Source organism: Aethina tumida, chromosome 5 (genome assembly GCF_024364675.1).
Source record: "Aethina tumida isolate Nest 87 chromosome 5, icAetTumi1.1, whole genome shotgun sequence".
Lineage (NCBI taxonomy): Eukaryota > Metazoa > Arthropoda > Insecta > Coleoptera > Nitidulidae > Aethina > Aethina tumida.
The window spans coordinates 10,179,014-10,192,341 of record NC_065439.1 but is presented as its reverse complement, the minus strand read 5'-3'; the positions used below and the strand labels follow the sequence as shown (position 1 = coordinate 10,192,341).

Here is a 13,328-nt window from a genome sequence, read left to right as displayed (position 1 = left end):
ATGAAGCCGAGTCATTCAGATGGCAACTGTCGTATAGCGAAGACCCTGTTATAGTTAGTGTTGTTGTTTAATTATTATATTGTTTATATGGATTATTTTTATTTGAATAAACAAGTTTTGGTTACCAAAGTACCTAGAGTATTATTTACCACGTTTACCAGGGTACCACATAATGTATGTATTTTTGTGATGTTATAAACTAGTGTCTATTATGTAGCTTATTTTAATTAATTTTATTTCTAGTTTAAATGTAATGGAAACAATAAAAGTTTTTAGATTTTATAAGTTTGAAGATATTATCTTATCAGCAAGACATTTAAAACAAAACACAAAATAATTTTTAATTTATTCAAAATTTTTTTGTTCATAAATACTAAAAATATTTTTCAAAGTAACAACAAAATGTTAGCATTTTACAAATATATGTGAAAAATAAGTTGACAAACATTGCATTTATCAAAATAGTATATTATTTACTCAATTGTTCGAAATTTTTAAAAGTGTTGATATATTTCGTAAAAACCTTTAATATTGGGTATAATATAATACAGAACTTAAATCTGACACATTTTGAAATACAATTTAATGGTAGTTATAATTTGGATCATGATATTTATAACATGAGTTCTTGGATAGTATTTAAACTTTTAACAGTAGTAGATTTAAATTATTTATTAACAAAAATAAATAATTACGATATAAAATAAATATAAGATAATATAACTAAAACAATAATAGAAAATCAACGAATTTATTTACTCATTTCGTTTCATTTGTTTCATCTATATAGTAGCAAATTTGTCGTCTAGGTTAATTGACATTGTTACCCTGTTACTATCTAAATAATCAGAACTTTACGAACTTATTTGTTTTACATTGGGATTTCTCAAGAAGTATAATTATTATTAATTTTTATTTTCTTCTTTGAAAGTCACTTCTGGCGAAACGTGAAATGAAATTTTGTTCCAAATGAATTAGAAAAGTAGTTCAAGTTATGATTGCAAAAGAAATTTTAAATCAATACTTTCTTTCGTTTTCCATAATGAATAAATTAGGAGAATTATCACCAAATTTTCGATACAATTTCTAAGTTATTGAACCTGGTTGAAAACTATAATGTGCAACCGTCTCTTCGTTTCAAGTTACATAGTTCAAAGAAAACAGATTGGATATTGATCCTGGATAGTATGTAAAGATTAGATGTCGTTTTCAAAGTTTCAAAGGACTACAACTAATTACTTAGATACGTAAACATCAAGGAAAATCTGAACATATACATAAATCAATGTGTATTTACGCTTTACACGGAAATATCCATATAACATACGCCTTTTTAACGTCAGATTTCATTTCGTTCTCGAGAATATAAATCACTTTTATTCGAACGTCAAAGAAACGTGTGTAATAATAAAAGGGAAAAACCTCATTTAATACTTATAAATGGTCTTTTCACAGTTTCATATTTCCCATCCTTTATGGAAACCGAAAAACATTACAGGAATTAAAAAATGTTGCCTATTTAATATTATTAGTTTTACCCTTTTATTGTCTGTAACTTTGTTAGATGTTGAAACATTATAAACATTAACTTTGTTGCTTTTATACATTAATTAAGTAAAACAAAATAAAACATAACTTTAGAACATTAACTATTCACCATCACCTTCATCAAACAAAACAAAAGCAAGTTTGCTCCCTGTTCTTGCACATCTCAGACGGGCAAAAGCAAGCAAATCTTTGCGTCCTCTCCCCTACAAAAAAAAAAAAAAATAAAGGAATGTGACACAAATGAAATAATTCTCAGTGTTGTTATTAAAAAATTCCTCGGCGCTCTTAAGGGCTTAATTAAAATTGCGACCGCAACACGCAAGTTAGATTAATGACTCGCAATTTATACGCTCGACGTTTCCATTTCTGTCGAAGATTTCCCCACTCCCTCCTTTGGATTGAAATGATTGAACATTTTGTTTTAACGAAACAATTCCACTCAAAATATTCACTAGTATGTGTTGAATTTCCATATAAATGTACACGTTAATTGAAATCTGCATTCGGGATAGGAAACTGTTGTTATTTTACAGAAACCATGGGGTGTTTAACTTTGGCGAGTTTGCATAATAATTTTGCTGTAATTAAACTTCTGGTTAATTAATTGTGACATTTTGAATGCTTTAAATGCCAGAAGTTAGCGTGCTAAAGATCGCGACACTAAAAACAAATTAATTAGAGAAAAATCGATGTACATTTTAAGTTTAAAATGAAATTTATTATCAAAAAATAAAGTAAATATTATGTATCCAAAATTTATTATTTAAAAATTGAGGCTTTCGTGACCATTGTTTCCATATCTATAGTTATTCGGGTTTATTGGTCGACGTTTGTTGGAATTGTTTCCTGACGTTTCGGTAGCATGAGTGGCCAGTATCTTCAGAGATCTGATTTCGTTCGTGTCACTTTGACATCTGAAATATCGTTTTGTTCATTGACCGTTCTTATCTGCTTAGCAATTTTGGTGTTTTTGAGTACTGATGTCCATATTTTATCAAGCTTCAATGCTTCTTCTTTTTTATTGAAGTTGTTTCCGTGTTTATGGCTTTCAATTTCTTTTCTAATCATTCTATTGTGATATCCAGTTGTTGAGGCAAGCAATTGTGTATCTCGGAATTATATCTTATGATTTTCATCTAATAGTGTATGTCTGGCTACAGCAGACTTATCTGATTGTCTTAGTTTGCAGTTTCGTTTGTGTTTAATAAGATTTTTCCAATTTTATCGGAGACCATCAAGATAAAATTCCAAGATACATAATTGCTTGCCACGACATCTGGATATCACAACAGAATGATTAGGGAAGCAACTGAAATCCATAAGCACGGAAACAACTTCAATAAAAAAAGAAGCATTATGTTAATTAGAAACATACTACTAGAAAGTTATAATTGTCGAGATTTGTATAAAAATAAATCAGTCAAGTAAAAAATAATATATAATAATCTTTGAATGTAAAAAACTTCCCAGTAACAGTAAAACAGTAAGTAAAGATAAGGTAACTAATATATTTTGATGTTGTGAGAGATGTATGTATTGTGTGAGACACTTTACGTTGATTGGGTGGTTCTATCAACATATAAATAAGCTGATCAATGGAAGGAAAGATTAGTGGACTTGTAGCATGAATTAATTCAAAACGAAATATATTTTTAGGTGACAATTAATTCAAATAAGTGTCAAATAATTATATTTTAGAAGCGTACGTTGAGAATTCCTGATGGGTTACTATATAAAAGTTTTGATATTAACAACATAAATGGTAGAATAATGCCAAATATGTTATTATTGGAATTATTATTGACTTTAAACTTGTTAGGCGTTAGAAAATGTACATGCAGTATGTAAAAAGAAAGTCTTTTTGCCTTTGTGTAAAACATAACATTTAATTAATTTTGTAGTATATCATGTGTGCGTGGTAGCAAACAAAAAAGTTAAAATTAGATTTTATTTTATCTGTATATAAATAAATGAGAATGACAACTAGAAAATAATTAAGTAGTAAATTAGAAAATAGAATTTAACCGCCTGTTTCTCGTACAATTTGTCGCCCGCCTCCAGAAACATACATCATCCCGACGTCACGAATTAATGATCCGACACGTTCGTTCCCCAAAATTAAATTGCAACGAAAATCCACCCTCGACAATAGGTAAAAGGGCCGAAACAGGTTTTTGAAATATTAATCATCCGCGAATGGAAAACTATTCAGTGGTCCAATTATGCTTATAAACATTTTGATCACGATTATTGAGGCATCCGCATTGAAACGCGATGGATTTTGTTATGAGGGTGTTGGGAAAAACTTGTCCGAAATATTTAGTTGAGTTTAGTTTAAATAGTGAATTGCAATTTTGTCAATTGTTTTAATTTGTGATTTATGATTTTTCTGCGTCCATATTTAATATTTATGGTGCACAATTATTTATTATTCACGACTAAAAATTGTAAAATATATTTAGAGTTGAATTGCCGTATATTATTTCCTCCCTTGTTTGTTTTAATGAACTTTTTTGTTGACTTTTAACAGTTTACAAGATTTCAATCACCAAGTGTTCAAAAATTTATTCATAATAGGTGACAAAATTTGCGTGTTGTTTCAACCAAAACAATTCCCTTAAAATTGAACAACACAAATGCATTAACTAAGTGAATGGCAACGAAAAATCGTCGTAATGCAAATGGACTTTTTTACTTCGTTTTCGACAATTTTTATTTACAATTTAGGGGTTAATATTTTCATGTCGCAAATGGAAATTCCTCTTTCAATTTGGCCCGCTATATCGGAGGCCATTACATTTATAAATACATCCATCTGACTCGATCATTCGTGTTATCGGGTCCGCAAGTTTGGCCTTCACCCCACAACAAATATGAATATGTTTCGTCTTTTAACCGGGTAATCGAGTTTTCTTTTCAAGGGACACACACTCCAAGTTAACTCGATCATTTTTCAATCTTTGTTTTTATTCAATTTGCAATTTGTACTTTATTTTTTATTGTGTTTGGAGATAAAACAACCTGCAAACGTATGTTTCTTTAGTATAATAAAAGAAGAACAACAAGAGAAAGTAAAAGAAGTGTAAGCATAACTATTATTACATTATATTAATTAATTTTTCACAGAAAAAATTTTCTTAGCCAAATGAGTTAAAGAATACTGACTTATCTATTTTAACATAAACACTTTATGATGATGTTCAGCCAAATGTGGAAAAAAAGACTAGTTCCAGTTTTTGTTAAATTTTCCATTTGTATGTAATATACCTGCGATTGTGTTAGGAAATAATATAATACGCGAATATATATTTCTTTTGAGTTTATTAAAAAGATAATGATATGGTATGTACTTTGAATAATTATTATATGTTTGTTTAGTGATTTTCTTACAAAAGAATATTATATTATAATTTGTAAATATATGTTTGCTTTTTGTTTAATAAAATAAGAACTACTAAATTGATTAAGTGCTGATGCAAAAGAAAAAACAGTATTTATCAATTTGCAATGACGAGAAAATGCAGCTAAAATTAGATTGTAGCGTGCAAATTTCTATGAAATGCACTTTTTTGTCACGACTTAAAATTAACAGTATATTTTCTTGAATTTGCTACAAACTTCCCTATTAAACGTCTTAATTAAATGACTTTAATCTAATTTCGAACCGTTATATTAATTTTATAATTTAATTTTGTCAAACTTAACCGATCTTTAGAAAACAGTTTAAGTGAAATTTTAATTTTACAACCTTTAATATCATCATCGTTTCGAACACTTCATTAACTTCATCTTCGGTCTGAGAAATTATGTTTTACGACGGAGCATAAAATAAAAATTGCAGGTAAAAGGTTCAAAATTTTATCTGTTGAATATTAATAGAAACTTGTAACAGAATACTACAGAAAGATTTTAATTATTTTGTGGCTAATTCAAATTGTTCAGTGTTAAATTTTGTATGTTGCCAGGTTAAAACTTCTTGTCGTGTTTGTAATTCGAAACTCTAGATAAAGTGTCCTTTGATCGTGTTCCTGGTTTAACGTTCGGGTGTGCACGGAATATTCTCTCGGACACAAATATAAATTATGGTGACTCGGGGGATCGTACTTTGGGAAAGTAATAAACGGCTAAAGGGGTTGTGGCATCCATCGAGTTTCAAGGTTTGTTTACAATGGGAAAGTGACGGATTACGAAAAATCAACAGAGAGTTTTTAATTAAATTTTGAGGTCAAAACCGATTTATTTTCGAGCCGAAAGTGTATTGATATTTTTCATTTATTTTATTTTTAAACAATTGTTTATAATTAGTAATATTAAATACATTGCTAGTGATATAAAACAGAAGAAATCGATTTAGAAAAAAGAATATTAAAAATTCAGTCAATATTGAATATATTGATCAATAATTATTATTTTTAAAATTAATTGAGTTGTACTACAACTAATAAACTATACGAATAGAAATTAAAATTAATTTTGTTGGTAGTTCAAGTTAACAATATGTTATGTATTATTTGATTAAAATATAAAATTTATGTTCTATTGTAAATTTTAAATTTAATCAAAATAAACAATAATATGAATTGAATTTTCTTCAGACGCATCCAACTATTTATATATTGTATATTTATTGTGTAATTTTTGAAAAAAATTATTCTATTAATTGATGTTGACTAAATTTAAATATATTGATTAAATTGTACGTATTTGAATATTTTTAATTACATTTTATATGAGTTGTATTTAATAATTAATGAATTATTGATTACTTAAATTTAATAATTACAAGTATTATTTTATATTGTTTTGAATTAATTCAAATATCATTTTATTTACATTTTATAATTTAATATATTTGAAAAGTACTCAAGTATCATAATAAACAAAAAATATAATATACATACATATAATATGAATTAATATAATTAAATAAACGTTATAAGCTTTTTATTTTTTTTTTTAAATTAGTTGTTAAATATTTGGTGAATGCGAACAGTAATGATGGTAGAAACTAAAAAAAGATAAATCACCAGCGAATTTTGCCAGAAGAAAAAAATAGGCAAAGTGTGCCGTTCTGCGGGAGCAGCAGGTGAACTGTGCCGCCGGTGAAGCCGCCGCCGCCGCCGCCAGTCGTGTTGCGACCGTGACCGAGTGAACGTAAGTGGGCGCAACAAACCGCTGTTTTGGAGCGCGATCCCAACACAAGTTTTCAAGTTTTACTCTTGTCCGGTACAAACTTTTCGGATTTGGTGTGTCGCTGGAATTTTTTTTTTTATTATTTTTCCGCATTTCCAAGATAAACAGACAGACAGACAGTTCGTGGAGTTTAGAAAGTTCGATGACGAATTTATCGTTAGATCGATAATTTGGAAAAGCTGGTAACAAATTGAAATACATTTAGGTAATTTTGATCATGAAATTTAAATATAAAAAAAATATATTTCGTTTAATATTTTTTATGATTAAGGTAAATTTTGGCGAATGCGCACGTTTAGTTTCCGATAAAAAATTAATTTAATCCCATATAAATTATTATTATTATTAAATTTTAATATTTAACTTGTTTGTTCGCATTTTGTATTTTTGTGAACGCGTCGGTTTTTTAAAAATTAAGTTAAATATTTAATTAATTTATAAAATAGTATAACAATTATGCCAGCAATTGAAAATACATTTTTGTTTCCCCAAAAATTAATTAAATATATAATTAATTATGTAGTAAATATTAAAAATATTACAGAAAATTTAATTAAATATAGATTAAATATTAATATGTATGTAAAAATATACATATATGGGTGTTGTGGAAATAAATCCATATCGTTAAGAAAACTTTTCATTCAGTTATTGAAAAAAGTTACTGTTAAATGTAATTTTATATAAAATTAAAAGGTTTTGTTTTCTATAAATATAATGTTTTAAATTGTGAAATGAAATTTGTAATGCATTTCAAACTAACCAAAATTAGAATGTAAATTTACAATAAAAATTAAAAATTTAAATACAACATTAAAACTAAAGTATTAAAAAATGTGCTCGTTTTGAACCAGTATGTTTAATATATATTAAAATGGATGTTTGTTGTGCAAAAAAAACACAAAATTAATTTTTGTTCATGCAATTAAAGTTGTGAAATTTTAATTAAGAGTGGCGTCTATTTCAAATAATTTAACAGGCAATATAATTATGAACTGTGAATATGTGAAATATAATTAAGTTCAAAGTGAATTAAAGTTTTTAATGAATACCATTTTGAATGTTGAATTTGATTTCATTATTATTAATTAAAAGCGAGTATTTTAAAAATAGGTGTGACAAGATTATTTATTTAAATTGAAAAACAATAAACATATATTGCAGGGCATTACTTCCAAAGTTTAAACAAAATAAGCAATATATGATTAAAATTGTGGAATAATAATTATTAAATTTGTATTTTGGTGAATGCGCATCTTCACTGAGTAAATTCAATATTTAATTATGTATTATTAGTTTTATATTATTAAAATAATATTCAATTTTTCATTTTAATAAAATTGATTAAATGTTTAATCAGTCATATCACAATGTAGGAAGTACATGAAAATATTAATATTTGAAATATGATATAATAAAAGCATATAATGATCCACAAGTTAAAAAATATATCGCAAGATCATCCAATTGCACTTATTTTCAGAAACTTCTATTTTTCTATTGCAGCTTTACGATTTTCCGTATATTACAGCTTTGTCATGGGTATGAATATTAAAAATCAGGAAAATATTAACGGTTCACCTATTGCTGGTATTCTTTAGTTGCCAACAGTGGTTTTGCAATATTGATTATGTCAAATTTCATATTTTATAATTTTTTAAAAATTACAAAATATTATTTTATGACGTACTATAATTTATTATTGCTAATTTTGTGATGTTTGATACGATGAATATATTTAACAAAAGATCTATGTATAAATGTTACTTACATAAACTTTATTACATTTTATATATCAACTATAAAATTATATTAATTATAACTATTATAGTGATTACATGTGTAAAATTTATATCTTTATTTAATATACTTAGTTACAATAAAAAAAATCTATGAAACATTGATTTCATGTCACATTTCTAAATAATGTTTTTGGGATTAACCCAATTCAAAAGCATTTGGCCTTTTCCTTCACTGAAACACCTTAATGTTAATTGATTTTCACATTGAATCGGGACATATCAACAAGTTTTATCTGCATCGACACTAATCCCCCTGTCCAGTGCCAAACCTGCGGATATGAAAGGCCCATCATAAAGATTGATATGCCGGATATCCGGTTCGCCCGAGAATACCCATCAATTTGGAATTAGGGTTTTGTTCGGCCGATTCCTTCATAAATGTCTTTCGATTTGACTTATTTGGCCCATATGTCGCAACTGATTGGGATATAAACTGGCAATGATTTTCGGTCAATGGTGAATTAAGATTCAATTATTTTCCTTCCCCTTTGCGGCTGTTCCTATAATAAAAGTGAGACAAATCAAAAAGAAAAAAAAAAAATGAAAGAAAAAAGGTCGAATGATGAATTAAGATAATCCCAATGAAAATATCTCTTCTTGCCCCTGTAAATAATACTCAGGTATTTTACTCATGGAACAAACACAAAGGGTTTAATTAGATTTCGGTTCGTTCGATCATTAACAAATTAGGGGTGAAATTGGATTTGACCGGCGAAAAACTTGAAACGGAAATTCTCTTGTATCGTTTTAAGTTCCGTATAAATTGATGGAGGCAATTTTCGTTTTATCTGGTTTTCATTAAATCTTTTGGATTTATCGCTTCATAATCACAGTAATAGGCGATGATTGCTTGTTAATTTAATACATCATAGAAATATTTCTGTAAGCGGCTCGAGAACGAGTAAATATCGACTTTTTTGGGGGGTTGGCGAACAGAACATCAGGTCGTTTATTTAATTTCGTAAAAAACACCTTCGTAACTAGCGTCAAACACGCGATCTTTTATTGTCGAGTCAATTTTTCTCGGTGAATGAAAGTAACAATGGGCCTGTGTTAAGAATATGCTAATGTTTTTGCTGAACGGGTATTTATGCCTGTGCTATTTTTAATTGTAGCCAGTTTGTCACTAGTAAGTGATCACCATTTATTAATAATAGTTTGAGGTAAAATATGAACAAACAAAAATCGGTAAAAAGTAACATATTCAAAGATTCGTCTGTCCGACAAAAGTGAAAATATGGCTAGGACGAGACGTGAATAATCCAACCATAAATCGGAGCTGGAATCCTGTCGAACACATTTCAACGAACCCAAAAAAAAATCCTATTTGAATAGAAACGTATCTGGGAAATTATGGAAACGAAACGACTCGTGTTGTCACATTATTTCTATCGCATTACCTAATCTTTCAAACGTATTCGTAATTTTTTTCACGGTTATTGTGAAATATTATATTCAAGTCAAATAGACCAGTCGTAATCTAATACAAAATTGAACGGCTTTGTTTTACTTAAATATAATATAATACAAAATAAAATTGAAAACAGAACAAAATTGTCATTTTAAAAAGAATGGAATAAATATACAGCAGCGGCCGCCAAATAAATTATTAATAGTTTAACTCGAAGACGTCTTTTCTATTCTAATTTTTTTAAAATCTTATTTTTTACAGAAAGATAAACTTATACTGATTAAACAATAAATAATAAAATTTAAGTCGTAGAATAATGAAATTTATGGGGGCTGTAATTAAAATTTGTTCGTTTTGCAATCACGTAATCCCATAAGTCATAAAAAAGGCATTGTACCGTAAAACACGTTAAAATGCACAGCCCGAAAATGCAATGCAACTCATTCTTTAAGCAATAAAGAGGCAATTTATTTCTATTCATTAGTTTAATATTACGTTTTACCACAATTTTCTAAAAGGATTTCACAGAAACGTCCCAACTTTAGATTTATAGAAGTTGAAGAAAATCCTGTTAAGTTTTTTTGTTTTGTTTTGAAACTTCCGTACTTTCGTAATTTTGTCTTAAATAGTTTTTGCATTATGAATTGGAAATATGATTGGTTATTCCTTGTTGTGTTTGATTGTGGTAATACCACAATTTAATTAAATATTATACGTTTTTAGTCAACAATATTTTCTCTGAACTATTATTAACATTGTATAAATATTTATTTGAACAGGAATAACATACACACAATATTAAAATTTCTCAGATTACATGTAGCTGTAGTTGTGGTATTCGGTTATTATATAGAGAACTGAATGGAATGGTAATATTTGAGCGCCGCTAAAATAATCTTCTCAATTAACAATATTAGCACGATGTTTCAAACTAAATGAATTAAATTCACGTCGGACTGTTATATTAACCATTTGTCACAGAGAAACTATCATTGTACTTCACTAAACTTTATCGCTCTCCAATAATTCGTTAAATATTGTCTACCACTCCACTTTACATATTACGTAGATCCATAATTCGAAAACAAATGTAGTCTACTAAGTACATGAAAAACATACAGGTCGGTTTTCTTTTATCGTCCCTTTTCATTCGTGTTCATGAATGAATAAAGCCGTCGAAATTGAATGGTTTATGCGGTGAACGAGTCTACAAATACTTTATTTCGTGTCTGGTAATTTACATGTTTCCAGGTCACATCTGTATTTCTGGATGAACGGTCGGAGTTGGGATGATTTCATTTCCTATATTCACTTTATGCACTTTTTCACGTGGCTAATTCAGGAAAAAAAATATTTTCGAGCGCAGGTATGCTATTTTTAATCTTTAATTTTAAACAGGTGACACTTCATTCTATGTCAAATGCGACCAACTAGTGAGAAATGGTGTATTTTAATATTACAAAATATGACAAATTAATATATAATAGAGAAATTGCAAAAATGTTGGAGATTAAAATTTACTTTAAATTTAAAATTACAAATTAGAAAGAATAATGCTAATTAAAAATATATAGATAGAATAGATAATATTTAAATTAAAGTTAGAAAATAAATTGTTTTCTTACGACGATTTTAATTTCTACAGTTGTTTCAGATAATTCACATTGTAAATGAATCTCGAGAATAAAAATATTTTTTATTATAAGCATAAATTTTAAAAATGGGTGAATGCACCAACTAATAAAATTAAATACGACAAACTAATAAAAATAATGAATGTGTGAAAATACTTTGTTATATTAATATTTACGGTGTGAATTGTAATTTAAATTAAATTTGAAATTGAAAATTAAAATTGAAATTAAAGAAAATATTAGTTAACCTAAATTGAGATTAGGATTATTTGCAAGAACAGTAATGAATGTATTATTCTTAATACTTTCATCAAATGTGAATAATGAAAAATAGTGAATGTGCAAAAATGGTCCATGTTTACTTGTAAGACTTGAAGACAATTTCAATTCATATATTTTCTTTAATGCTTTTAATCTTAAATTTTAATCTTAGGTGACACACCATTCAATGTCAAATCCAACCAACTAATGAGACATGGTGTATTTTAAAATTACAAAACAAGACAAAATATGATAAATTAATATATAATAGTGAAATTGTGAAAATGTTGGGAATTAAAATTTACTTTAAATTTAACATTACAAACTAAAAGTGGAAAGATAATGCTAATTAAAAATAGATAGTAATATTTAAATTAAATTTAGAAAATAAATTATGTTTTTTACGACAATTTTAATTTTTACAGTTGTTTCAGATAATTCACATTGTAAATGAATCTCGAAAACAAAAATAATTTTTTATTATAATCATAAATTTTAAAATGGGCGAATGCGCCAATTAATAAAAATAAATGCGACAAACTAATAAAAATTGGTGAATGTGCAAAAATATTTTGTTAAATTATAAAGGAGATTAGGATTATTTACGAGAACAGAAATAAAAATTTATATTTTTACTTTCATTAAATGTGAATTATAAAAAATAGTGAACGTGCAAAAATATTCCTTACTTGTAAGACTTGAAAACTTACTGAAACAAATTCAAATTAGTTTAGAGCACTTGTCAATATCAAATGCGATGAACTAATAAAAAGTGATGAAAGTACGAAAATGTTTTATAAAAATATATTTATTTTTAAATTATAAATAAAAATTAGAAAATATAATTATAAATTAAAATTAAAAATATAAATAAATGAACATTAAGACTTGGAAAGAATTTCGTTTTGTTAACGTGTTGTAACGAATTCAAAATCATTTTTAGGCGAAGAAATAAATTTCTTGGTTTAATCTTTAATTTTGGCGAATCGTGATCAAATATGACATACATGATTAAAAATGGTGGAGTTGTGAAAATGATAATAATAATAATAAAATGATGGATGCGCCAGAGTAATTCAGCACATATTTTAACGAGACAGTTATACCTAGAATTATGACATGAAAAAAAATTTATGGAGGTGAATTTCCACACTCTATACCTTCTATATTTCAAAAGTAAAATCTGTCTTTGATTTAGTTTTTTCACCGGCCGTTTGTCGCAAATTGAGTTGACTATATATAAAACAGTGCGACATTAAACATTAATATTTAACCAGCAGTTCATATGTAAATTCCGTTTAGCCAATAAAACGGCGACAGTCCTTTTGTGACAACGTAAATATTTGATTAAACTGTAAGTGAACAGTCCAAAAACGTGAGTGTAATTCATTAAATTTTGTTACCGTGCAAACACGAAGTCATTTCGGTGGCGCGATCTCAAATATTCCCCGAACAATTTAATTCATGACCGCATTTACC

General features: G+C 27.3%; 1 protein-coding gene across 1 annotated transcript in view; it reads left to right on the top strand.

Annotated features, from left to right (window-relative positions):
* Window positions 1-6,821: 6,821 nt before the first annotated feature.
* The window catches only part of LOC109603645 (dopamine receptor 1), an 80,277-nt gene continuing 73,770 nt past the window's right edge, over window positions 6,822-13,328 (top strand). Inside the window, exon 1 of the mRNA XM_049967726.1 lies at window positions 6,822-6,946. The gene's annotated coding sequence lies outside the window, so the exon portion shown is untranslated. The remainder of the gene's footprint in view (window positions 6,947-13,328) is intronic.